Below are 11,451 nucleotides of genomic sequence, written 5' to 3'. Positions count from 1 at the left end.
AGAGAGATAGAGGTCAAGATAGATAGATAGATAGATATGTGTGTGTGTATATATATATATATATATATATAGTATATAGTATACATATAGATAGGTATAGATATAGAGATAGAGATAGAGATGAAGATATAGATAGATAGATAGACGTAGATATAGATAGATAGATTATCAAGGGCAGACTGCGCATAATCTTCCTTTAATGTCCCAAATCCATTTTGTGATATGGGGAAATAAAGTGAGATTCACTCTAGAAATACATAAAACTAGAACACATTCATGCCACACGTATTAATACTAGCACACCCAAAATGTGGATCTACATATATCTGTGCATATAGTGTCCGGAATACTAATTATTTGGATATCCGTGACTAAGCTGCATTGGATTTATGAACCTGCTGCTGCACTATATAGATGTCACAAGAACCGTACACCACCTCCATCTTTGCACTACAAAATCTGACTATCAATTCATCTCCACCTCTCTCTCAGCTACAAAGCCTACAATACAATTGCAGCTATCCTTGCAGCAATGGCAACCGCACGGGCGACCGCTGCCTTCTCCTCGGTTGCCATCATGCTCCTTTTTGTGTGCATCCGCGCACATGCCGGCGGGCGCGGCGACAAGATCAAGGTGGTGGACCTTGTGGTAGAAACCTGCAAGAACGCTTCGAGCAGCTGCCGCAACAAGCACCTGAACGTGACCCAGGAATTCTGCGTGCAGACTCTCCGGTCGGACAAAAGGATCTTCCAGGCCAAGGACCTCCGTGATCTGTCCCTTGTCGCTGTCGACATCCTCAAGATCCGTGTGGCAGCTGCCGGCGGCAAGGTGAAGGAAGCACTCTAGAAAGCCAAGAAAGGTACGGAGGAGGCGCTGGGCCTCAGGTATTGCCAGGTGGACTACGATGTCGCTATCGGCACCCTCGATCTCTGCGACGCCATGCTCAGGGACTTCCATGTCCCCAGGGGCGACGCCGACGACCCGTGGTCCTTTGAACTGCCCGAGCGTGTGGAGAAGGCGACTGACCATGTCAGCGACTGCGGGCATGATCTTCACATGGATAGCCAGACATTTATCAACGAAAACGAGGAGCTGATCAAGCTGGGCGACCTGAACAATGTCTTGCTAGGGCCATATGACTTTGATAGTTAATAATCTATTTTCTGCCAGAAACAATGTTCATGTAAAACCAACATTACTTTCGTTTGAAATAATAATAATAATGTTGTTTCGATATCGAGTATACCGCCGCCCCCCCTTGAGAACACTCATACCGTGCGAAAAATCTCAAATATTTTCAAACTATTGAATTCAAACGCTCAACTAATAGTTAAATATGTGGCATCTCTTAATGAACATCATGACAGGTCATGGCCTAGGTGGCAAAGCCAAGGTTTCCGCAGCAGCAAGTCTCGGGTTTGAGTCTGGTCGCTTTCATTTTTACTTTTTTTTAGGATGCAAAATGTAAAAACGTCGAACTCACGACGTTTGACCAAGCGGCAGAGGGGAAAATATCTGGTGCACCGGAGCTTGTGGTGCTACCGATGCACTGAACTCACATTGCACATTTAAAATGTTTAAAAAATTCTGAAAAAAATTTAGCACACTCATACAACATCAATGTAGGTTGTCACAAAATTTCAAGTTAAAATTCGAAACATAACTTAAAAAAAAAATAACAAATTCAATACTGAATAGTACATAACATAACTTGGGCTTTAGATTTGGCCTATTATCACACTGATGTCAAAATTTGTCATTTTTGTATCTCAAAAAATATTTCATATTTTTACACGAAATTTTGTGACGTCAAACATTGATGTTGCATTAATGTGATAGATATTTTTGAGAATTTTTAAAACATTCTATTGCATCCGGTGCACCGGTAGCACCACAAGTGCGGGTGCACCGGATACATTCCCAAGGGTGAAGAGCCTGAGGATGAACAGCCAATACGGTAGGGCAGGCTTTCTGGTTCTTTTTTTTCGAACAAGGGCAGGCTTTGTGTTCTTTAAGAGTAACTAGAAATCATGCCCATGCATTTCAACGGGGGAGAAAAAGTCACCCCTCATACACACTCTCGAGACATCGGTATATCCCTTAAAATATTTTACGATGTCACATGACAAATAACATGATAAGTGGTGTTGCCCAAAAAAATAAAGATGGGTTGATTTTTGAAGTGTACTCAAGATGTTTTTAACTTATTAGATAACAAAAATATCTACCTAGTTGGAGGTATCTCATTACACATTTTGTTATCATTCGTCCTTGGTGATGCCCAACAAATATTTGCGGTGCGATGAAAATAACAAAGTACATTTTAGTAATTAATGGTAGCATGTTTTTATCTTCTTGTTTTTTCTTTCTTTTTTCTTCTTATTTTTTGGTATATTCTTTGGGTTTTATGGTTTTTTTGCTTTCTTTGTTTTTTGTGTTTCTTTTTCAATTTTATAGTTTTTGTTCGTTTTCTTTCTACATTTTTTATATACACCAAGAATAATTTTTATATACACGTGTAACATTTTCTAAATATATAATTAACATTTTTGACAACTTATATATATATTTATGTCTACGTTTACTCATATACACTGTACAGTTTTTTATACACCAGAAACATTTTTTATCACATTTAAAAATTTGAAAATACATTATTAACACTTTGAAAATACATAATTAACATTTGGTAAAATATTTTTTTATCTCTATATTCTCCATAAACATTGTATATTTTTGTATGCATGACAACCATTTAGATATACACGTTTAACATTTTCCAATTTAATTTTCATCTTTTTTAAACATATAATTTTTTTGATGTCTAATTTTTCTGTACACATTCTATATTTCTTGTGTACATCATGATCATTTTTATATACACAGTTAACATCGTCCAAATACATGATTAATATTTTTGAAAACATTTACTTTTTTATGTCTACTTTGTTCTGTACACATTGTATATTTTTTATACATCAGAAACATTTTATATACACATTTAATATATTTTAAATGCATGCTTAACTTTAAAAAAAACAGAAATTTACATTATTATTTTTCTAATTTTGCTTTCCATACACACTACCCATTTGTTTGTATGCTTAACTTTCTAACTTTGTTTCAAAAAAACAGAAATAGACACATTTAAGGTTCTGATGCTTTAAGCTACAGTTTCCTGAGTGTGACGCCCCCGATTTGACCGTACACTAATCATGCACGCAAATGTGTACGATCACGATCAGGGACTCACGGGAAGATATCACAACACAACTCTACAACATAAATAAGTCATTCAAGCATTATAATACAAGCCAGGGGCCTCGAGGGCTCGAATACAATTGCTCGAACATAGACGAGTCAGCGGAAGCAACAATATCTGAGTACAGACATAAGTTAAACAAGTTTGCCTTAAGAAGGCTAGCACAAAAGTAGCAACGATCGAAAAGGCAAGGCCTCCTGCCTGGGACCTCCTAACTACTCCTGGTCGTCGTCAGCGGCCTGCATGTAGTAGTAGGCACCTCCAGTGTCATGGGAGTCGTCGTCGACGGTGGCGTCTGGCTCCTGGACTCCAACATCTGGTTGCGACAACCAGATAGAAAGGAAAAGGGGGAAAAGAGGGGGAGAAGCAACCGTGAGTACTCATCCAAAGTACTCGCAAGCAAGGAGCTATACTACATATGCATGGGTATATGTGTAAAGGGGCATATCAGTGGACTGAACTGCAGAATGCCGGAATAAGAGGGGGATAGCTAGTCCTGTCGAAGACTACGCTTCTGGACATCTCCATCTTGCAGAGTATAGAAGAAAATAGAGTGAAGTCCTCCAAGTAGCATCGCCTAGCATAATCCTACCCGGCGATCCCCTCCTCATCGCCCTGTTAGAGAGCGATCTCCGGGTTGTATCTGGCACTTGGAAGGGTGTATTTTATTCAGTATCCAGTTCTAGTTGTCATAAGCTCAAGGTACAACTCCGGGTCGTCCTTTTACCGAGGGACACGGCTATTCGAATAGATAAACTTCCCTGCAGGGGTGCACCACATAACCCAACACGCTCGATCCCAATTGGCCGGACACACTTTTCTGGGTCATGCCCGGCCTCGTAAGATCAACGCGTCGCAGCCCCACCTAAGCACAACAGAGCGGTCAGCACGCCGGTCTAATCCTAAGCGCGCAGGGGTCTGGGCCCATCGCCCTATGCACACCTACACGTTGCGAACGCGGCCGCGAGCAGACCTAGCAACCCACACGATCACGGCGGTTGCGTCAAAGCGGTCCAACACGGCGCGCGCCACTCAGTCGCTGACGTCACGAAGGCTTCGGCTGATACCACGACGCCGGGATACCCATAACTACTCCCGCGTAGATGGTTAGTGCGTATAGACCAAATGGCCAGACTCAGATCAAATACCAAGATCTCGTTAAGCGTGTTAAGTATCCGCGAACGCCGACCAGGGCCAGGCCCACCTCTCACCTAGGCGGTCTCAACCTGCCCTGTCGCTCCGCCACAAAGATCCACTTGCGGGTACTCCTACGAGCCGACCCGACTTTAGTCATCACATGTGTCATGTATATAGTATATAAGTATATACCCGTGATCACCGCCCAGGTGATCACGGCCCGATAGTGTAGCACAGCAGACGGACAAGAATGTAGGGCCACTGATGGAAATCTAGCATCCTATACTAAGCATGTAGGATTGCAGGTAAAGGTAACAACAGTAGTAGCAAGGATAGGCTATGCATCAGGATAGGATATCGGAAAGCAGTAACATGCTACACTACTCTAATGCAAGCAGTATAGAGAAGAATAGGCGATATCTGGTGATCAAGGGGGGGGGCTTGCCTGGTTGCTCTGGCAAGTAGGAGGGGTCGTCGACTCCGTAGTCGAACTGGGCAGCTGCAGGGTCGGTCTCGTAGTCTACCGGAGAGAAGAGGGGGAAGAAACAGTAAATACAATGCAAACATAAGCATGACGATGCGTGACATGACAATGAGCGGTGCTAGGGGTGTCCTAACGCGACAGTAGGTGGTACCGGTGAAGGGGGGGGGACATCCGGGAGGTATTCCCGATGTTTCACGTTTTCGGACAGACGGACCGGAGGGGGAAAGTTGCGAGTTCGATAGGTTAGGGAGGTGTGGTGGACGAACGGGCTGCGTATCCGGATTCGTCTCGTCGTTCTGAGCAACTTTCATATAGAAAACATTTTCATCCGAGTTACGGTTTAAAAGATATGAATTTTCAAAGTTTATTTGAATTTCTGAAATTATTTATATTAAGAAAAATGAATTATGACGTCAGCATGGGGCAATGCTGACGTCAGCAAGTCAACAGGTCGGCTGACCAGTCAAACCAGACAGGTGGGTCCAGTAGGACCCACATGTCAGCCTCTGTTAGTCTAATACTTAATTAAACTAATCTAACAGTATAATTAGAGGGGTGGGCCCCACATGTCAGTGAGTGTTTAGTTAAACTAATTATTTTTATTTATAAAACATTTTCTTTTTCTTTATTTTTTTAATTTTTGCGGAGGGGCCCGCATGTCAGTGACTGGGCCCGCCCAGTCAGCAGTTGACTGGGTCAACCCAGTCAACTGGGGCCCGTGGGGGCCACTGGCAGGGGCACTGGGGTGGGGCCCGACCGGCCACGTCGGCAGGGCACCGGAGAGGGGCTCCGGCGAGCCCCAATGTGGCGGCGCGGCGCGGGTGAGCTTCGGGAATCGGCCACAGTGGCCCATTTGGAGCGTGGTTAGGTCCTACGATGAGCTGACGCTCGCGCGTGTCGGGCGCGGCAAGCGGCAGGTGCCGAGGTGGTCGGGAATGGCACCGGCGATGAGCCGAGGCGGCGACCAGAGCACGGCACTGACGGGAAAGACGCAGGGGGCATGAGGGAAAGAGCTAGTGGGTGCTACGGCATCCTACGGAGATGTTGAGCACGATGGTGTGCTCAAACGCCAGCTGCGTGAGCTGTGGCCGCGACGGCGAGGTGAGCGGCGGAGCAAGATTTCGGCCGATGGCGGATCAGTTGCTAGAGCTCGCAATCGAGCGCGTTGAGTGAGGGGAAGGATAGAGATGCTCACAGGGGGTCTGCAGAGGTGCTAAGCGGGCGCGGGGAAGGCTTGATGACGACGAACGGGTGGCGGCGATCCGAGGTGGTCGAGGAGGAAGATGAAGTCGTCGCGGTCGCTGTAGGGGCTCCGAGCTCCAGCCCGAGGTGGCAGGAGGCGTAGGGGACGACGACGGGGCTATTGAGCACGTCTGCGAGGGGATGGAGGGTCGGTGGCCGCGGCTGCGACGGCGGGCGGCGACGGAGGCGCTCGGGATGATGGGGGGAGCAAGGAGCGGCGCGAAGGAGAGGGGATGGGGGAGGCGCAGGGGCCGAGAGTGAGCGGGGCGAGTGGGAGAGGGGCCCGAGGAGGCGGGGGCCGCAGGCGACCTTATCCTCTCCGGCGTCGGTGCCGGCGAGGTGGTCGGGCGGGAGCGCGCCCCTGTTCCGACCCGGTCGGGGGAACAGGGAAGGGGGCGAGGGAGGAGAGGTGGGCTGGGCCGGGGTCGGGGGTGCGGGGGTGCGGCCCAGTTTGGGCCGGGGGGGTTCGGTGCAGATGGCCCACGGGTCCAGTGGGGGGGAAAGGGCCTTTTCCTTTTTTTTTCTCTGACTGTGTTCTGTTTTCTTTTTTTTATTTGTTTATTTCCTTTTTTGTTTTATTTTATTTAAAAGTATTTAGGTATTTTATAAAAATGTGTTTTCTCCACCATAATTACCAGTGTAATATTTGGCACCCACTGAACATTTTTGTTTGAGTTTTTGAAAACTTTTATTTTTCACTTTAATTATATTTGAAGTTTGAACTAGGAGTTTGAAAAGGAAGGTGATTCAAATGTGATCAAGCCCTGTTTAGCGACATGATTAGCTTAATCACAGGGAGTTACTGTAGCATGATTCCCAGGGTGTTACACTGAGCATGCTTCAACATCATTTGCTTCCGCATATCATACATATTGGGCTTTTCATGAATACTTTTTTTCTGTTTTAAAGATTGTCAAAGTACATGCTGCAAAATACTATTGAATTAATTGTTTTCCTCGAGTCAAATGAAAATATGGAAACTGTCAAGGAGATGTCGAATGATGAATTTCACTAATATGGAAACTGTCTGGATTATACTTAAGATACATCGAAGAGATGTCCCAGATTTATTCTTTTGAATTTCACTAATTTCTTTCCATGGCTTCAGATTCACCAGTGCGTTCATTAGTGCCATTTCCAGTTACTATTGGTGCCTATGATTTGTTCAGGTGATGGGGTAGCCGCCAACTTGGGCCTGCTGAAGAACGGCGGCTCTGCAGGAGGGGGATGGAGTCGCGGAAGCTACTGTGCCGGCGGGAGCGACGGTTCCACAGCGAGCTGGTCATACGTCACCTCTGAGTTGGAGGATGTCCAAGGCCGGGATTGTTCATCATCACTGAGCTGCGGTAAGTACGGGATTTTCCAGAGAGTGGTGGATGGATTTTTTTTGTCCAAATGGTGGTGGATGTATGCATATGTGTATTTTGGTGGCCTTTTTGTGCTGGATCCGTCCATTTTACATTATAAATTAATTGTATCGGCTGTCGCAGCGATGATGGATTGTATTGTATCAACCCTTCTGGTTAATTGAGTTCAGAACCATGGAATAAATACTAGCATCCAGTCAGGATTTAAAAGCGAAAGCATGATCTTTGTTTAGTTATGTGCGCAAAAAAGCTCATGTACGAATCTGACTTAAAATATGTAGGTGTAGTCTCGCACAAAGGAAGGGAGAAGATAACTTGATGTCAATGAACCGTGAATGGAAATAAAAACACCAGACTGAATTATGTACTCTTTCTTCCTAGCTTAAATTATTGATTGACATGGTACTGCGCCATGTTATTCTAATTTTATACACTTCTTTTTCATATATATTGGGTTCTTAGCTTCCTAAAACTCAGGAGTATTTTATCTTTCTCATATATTTTAATTTATTTTACGCAGGCTGAGATAATGCTGATGCTCAATCCAAATCTAGATGTCTCATCTCTAAACATTTGAAACGCTGAGTATTCCATGGAAGCTTGCCTAGTCGCTTTCGAGCAACATTATATCTTTGGATGTTTGCACCTTTGTGGCCCTAGACTTCCTTATATGATACAAAAAATGCTGGTCGAGAACCCCATTCATCTTGCGGTACTAAATAGTCTCATGTGGAGGAGAGGAAGGCGGCAATGACGAATGGGAAGTACCATCCCATGTGGATAGTCAATGACCCCACCACACAACATTTCTCTTTCTAGACATAAAAACTGCCTCCCGGGTCACACGCCCGGGCAACTCCGGAGGCCCCCTCGAACCTAGCCAGCAGCACATCCTTCCCAGATCTGTACTCGCCGCCGTCATTGCCGGCCGCAGGTGCGGCGGCGGCGGCGGCGCTGCCCTTTCACCAAAGGTGGAAGGTGTGTGGTGGCTCGAGCCTACCTTCTCTGCGAGCGCAGAGGACAACGGCATCGAGAGGAGCTGTTTGGCCGAGGCGGAGGCGCTCGCCGCCGTGGGGCTCTATGCTGTGGCTTGGATCATAGCTCGTCGCCGGCGCGCGGCGTCGTTCGGCCGTGTGGCCTGGGCGTCGTCCTCCCGTGCGCGGTCCCGCCCAAGGATCTGGATCCGCTGGCCCCTGATCCGTGATGTGCAGGTGGGGCCCAGGGACGGGCATGACCGGCGGCTAGTGGTAATCCGGCTAATGGCTGGTGCCGGGAAGCTCGGTCTGCCCAGGTCATCGCTGCCCTCACTGCTGCCGCGACCACGTGGGGGTCCAGAAATCCTCATCCATGCGGATGGCGCAGCGGTCAGATCTGGACAGCTTGGTTGCGGTGATCTACATCCAATTGGCTGTGTGCTGCAGCGCCTCCTACAGCTCCACGATGTCGACGGTCATCGGAAAGTCTATTTTCCAGGCTAATGGTTGACTTCGACGGTGAGATGCAAACTATGGGCAGCGACTTGACGCAAAGGAATGGTTATGCAACGACAGCAATCACATCGCATGTAGTTGTTGGGATCGTGGAGAAGTGGTGGCGACAGCACATGAGTGACTTCGATGGTGGTGCTACTTATGCATTCGGTCTCGAGCTCCGGGGTGAAAGTCTAGGTCTGGCCAATTGGAATACCTGGCAATGGTGATGTTGTTCTTACATCGTTACCTTGTTGAAGGTATTGCTCGGTTATGCTCGGACTGATTCTTCAGGGTGAAAATCTAGATTCTAGCATTTGTTGTTGGATCCGGTGACGACGGTGCTTGAGCGCCGCTCCCTTTCTGAAGGCGTTGCTGTTGAAGAAATTCGTTGTCCATGTGGTGTCATAAGATAGTTGGTGCGGATATGGTCATTGTCGTAATTTGCCGATCGTGGATATGATCGCTTGGGTTTTAATTTTTCATCGCCTACGCATAGCTTTGGTCGCATGTGACTTTGCTATTTGCTGGCGTGTTGTGTGTGTGTGCGTTGGTGTTGGCTGTGTGCATCCTAGTTATGCAGAGGCCGGGTGTCTGCTTATTGTGTTTGTATCCTCTTGATGCTTCACTATGAGCTAATAAAATCCGCCCTTTATCGAAAAAAACATTTATTATCTAGTGGCAACCCATGGGCATTGAACTCAGGGGGTGTTTGTTTTCAGGGACTTTTTGATATAGCGACTAGAAAAAGTCTCTATTAAAAACTTTTTAACCAAACATGAGGGACTACTAGGGATTAAGAGTTGCTTTTTTGACTAAATGAAGAAGACTCTCAAGGAGAGTCTTTTTTGGGACTTTTTCAACAATGCCCCTCCCTGCATCCATTGCCCCGCCGCCTCATGATGTTGTTTGGTTGTTATTTTTCTGTATACTAGGGGTAACATGGTCCTTTACATGTCATTTAATAACCTCTAGGGAGGGACTAGAGACTTTTTAGTCCCTGGAAACAAACATGGAGGGACTTTTTGGGACTAGGGACGTTTTAGTTGGGACTAGAAAAAGTCCTAGAACTTATGAACCAAACAGGGCCTCAGATTCATTTACTTCTGCACTTATACCCATGGTTTGATGGATCGAGAAATTTGGCGACATTAATTGGAATGAGGAATATCTTATATCCATAAACATCAGATTTTTTTTCCCAGTAGAACATGATCATGATGAACCCGTGAGATTTTTAAAATACCTATGGCAACGCATGTGCATTCTACTAATGTATATAGTGTAGTAGAAAAATTATTTCTTCAAAAATAAATAAATTTATGTAAATATTTCTACTATTAGACCACCCTGGCACACTGGTCTGGCTAGTCTATTGTTCACTCCCGATCCAAAACCTTGATAACAAGCGTGACATCATATTCCACCATGGAGTATTTGAAATGGAAGCTGATCCCGATACATCTTTTTTAGAGTTGACCTTACGCGTGAATCTGTATTACTGTAGGAAGAGTAGTCTTGTTAATTACCCAAGTGTCATGTTGGCATGCATCATGCATATGCTTAATCAGCAAATGCTGTGCTCCAATATGCGTCTCAAATAAATGAAAACAATGATGTTCCCAACTAGGAAATATCTTAGAGCATCTCTAGAAGATCCTTTATTTTTTTTAAGAGGAGGTTAAATCCCAGGCTTCTGCATCAATCGATGTACAACCATTTTTATTAATTATTCCATAAAGGTCTGACAAGAACATACATCAATCCACCCGAAGCCATCACTCACACCTACAAACTCGATAATACGGAGTGCTCTCACTCCCCATATCTAAAACCGGTGTTGTCGCCGATCCATCCACATAAAATATCAGGACAAACAGCCGGTGCAGCCTACCTAAAGCGCATACCACATGCATACGTTTTAGAAGGCGCCATCATCATCTGACCACTTACCCATCTTCAGAAGAAACATCCGCATCATCCTTGCCAGTCCGGACATCAGTCGACGCCACCACGGCGCCCAACGGTGCCACCGCCCTACGCTCGTTCGTCCAGACGCGAAGACACTGGAAGATCCATCGTGCGTAGCACCTGCCAACTAGGCATGACTCAGCGTAGCACCTGTCGGCCATGCATGACTTAACAGCTCCACCGAAGCTCCGTTCAAGACGATGCCGCTCCACCTCCTGCCTCTGTCTTCCATCGCTGCTGCACAAACGATACTCCCGAGAGAGAAACAGCACCGTAGTACCGCGATCGTCCGATCTGGAAGACCAGATCCTAGGGTTTCCCCCGAAGCAGCACGAGTGGGTCGACAACAGTTACACGATGATGCCTTCATCAAGGTAACGGTGCAAAACGCCGCCAATGCCCGCCAACACCGGAAACTATGTCTCTCTGACTCGTAGCCGAGATTAGATGACTGTTGGGAATCGTAGCATAATTTTCAAATTTTCCTACGCTCACCAAGATGCATCTATGGAGTATAC

The 11,451-nt window shown here is 46.1% G+C and overlaps 1 pseudogene; it reads left to right on the top strand.

Annotated features, from left to right (window-relative positions):
- Nucleotides 1–270: 270 nt before the first annotated feature.
- Nucleotides 271–1,244, top strand: LOC141027167 (uncharacterized; annotated as a pseudogene).
- The last annotated feature ends 10,207 nt before the right edge of the window (nt 1,245–11,451 follow it).

Source organism: Aegilops tauschii, chromosome 7 (assembly GCF_002575655.3).
Source record: "Aegilops tauschii subsp. strangulata cultivar AL8/78 chromosome 7, Aet v6.0, whole genome shotgun sequence".
Classification (NCBI taxonomy): domain Eukaryota; kingdom Viridiplantae; phylum Streptophyta; class Magnoliopsida; order Poales; family Poaceae; genus Aegilops; species Aegilops tauschii.
The sequence above is the reverse complement of the archived record's forward strand: the minus strand, read 5'-3'. Positions and strand labels throughout refer to the sequence as shown.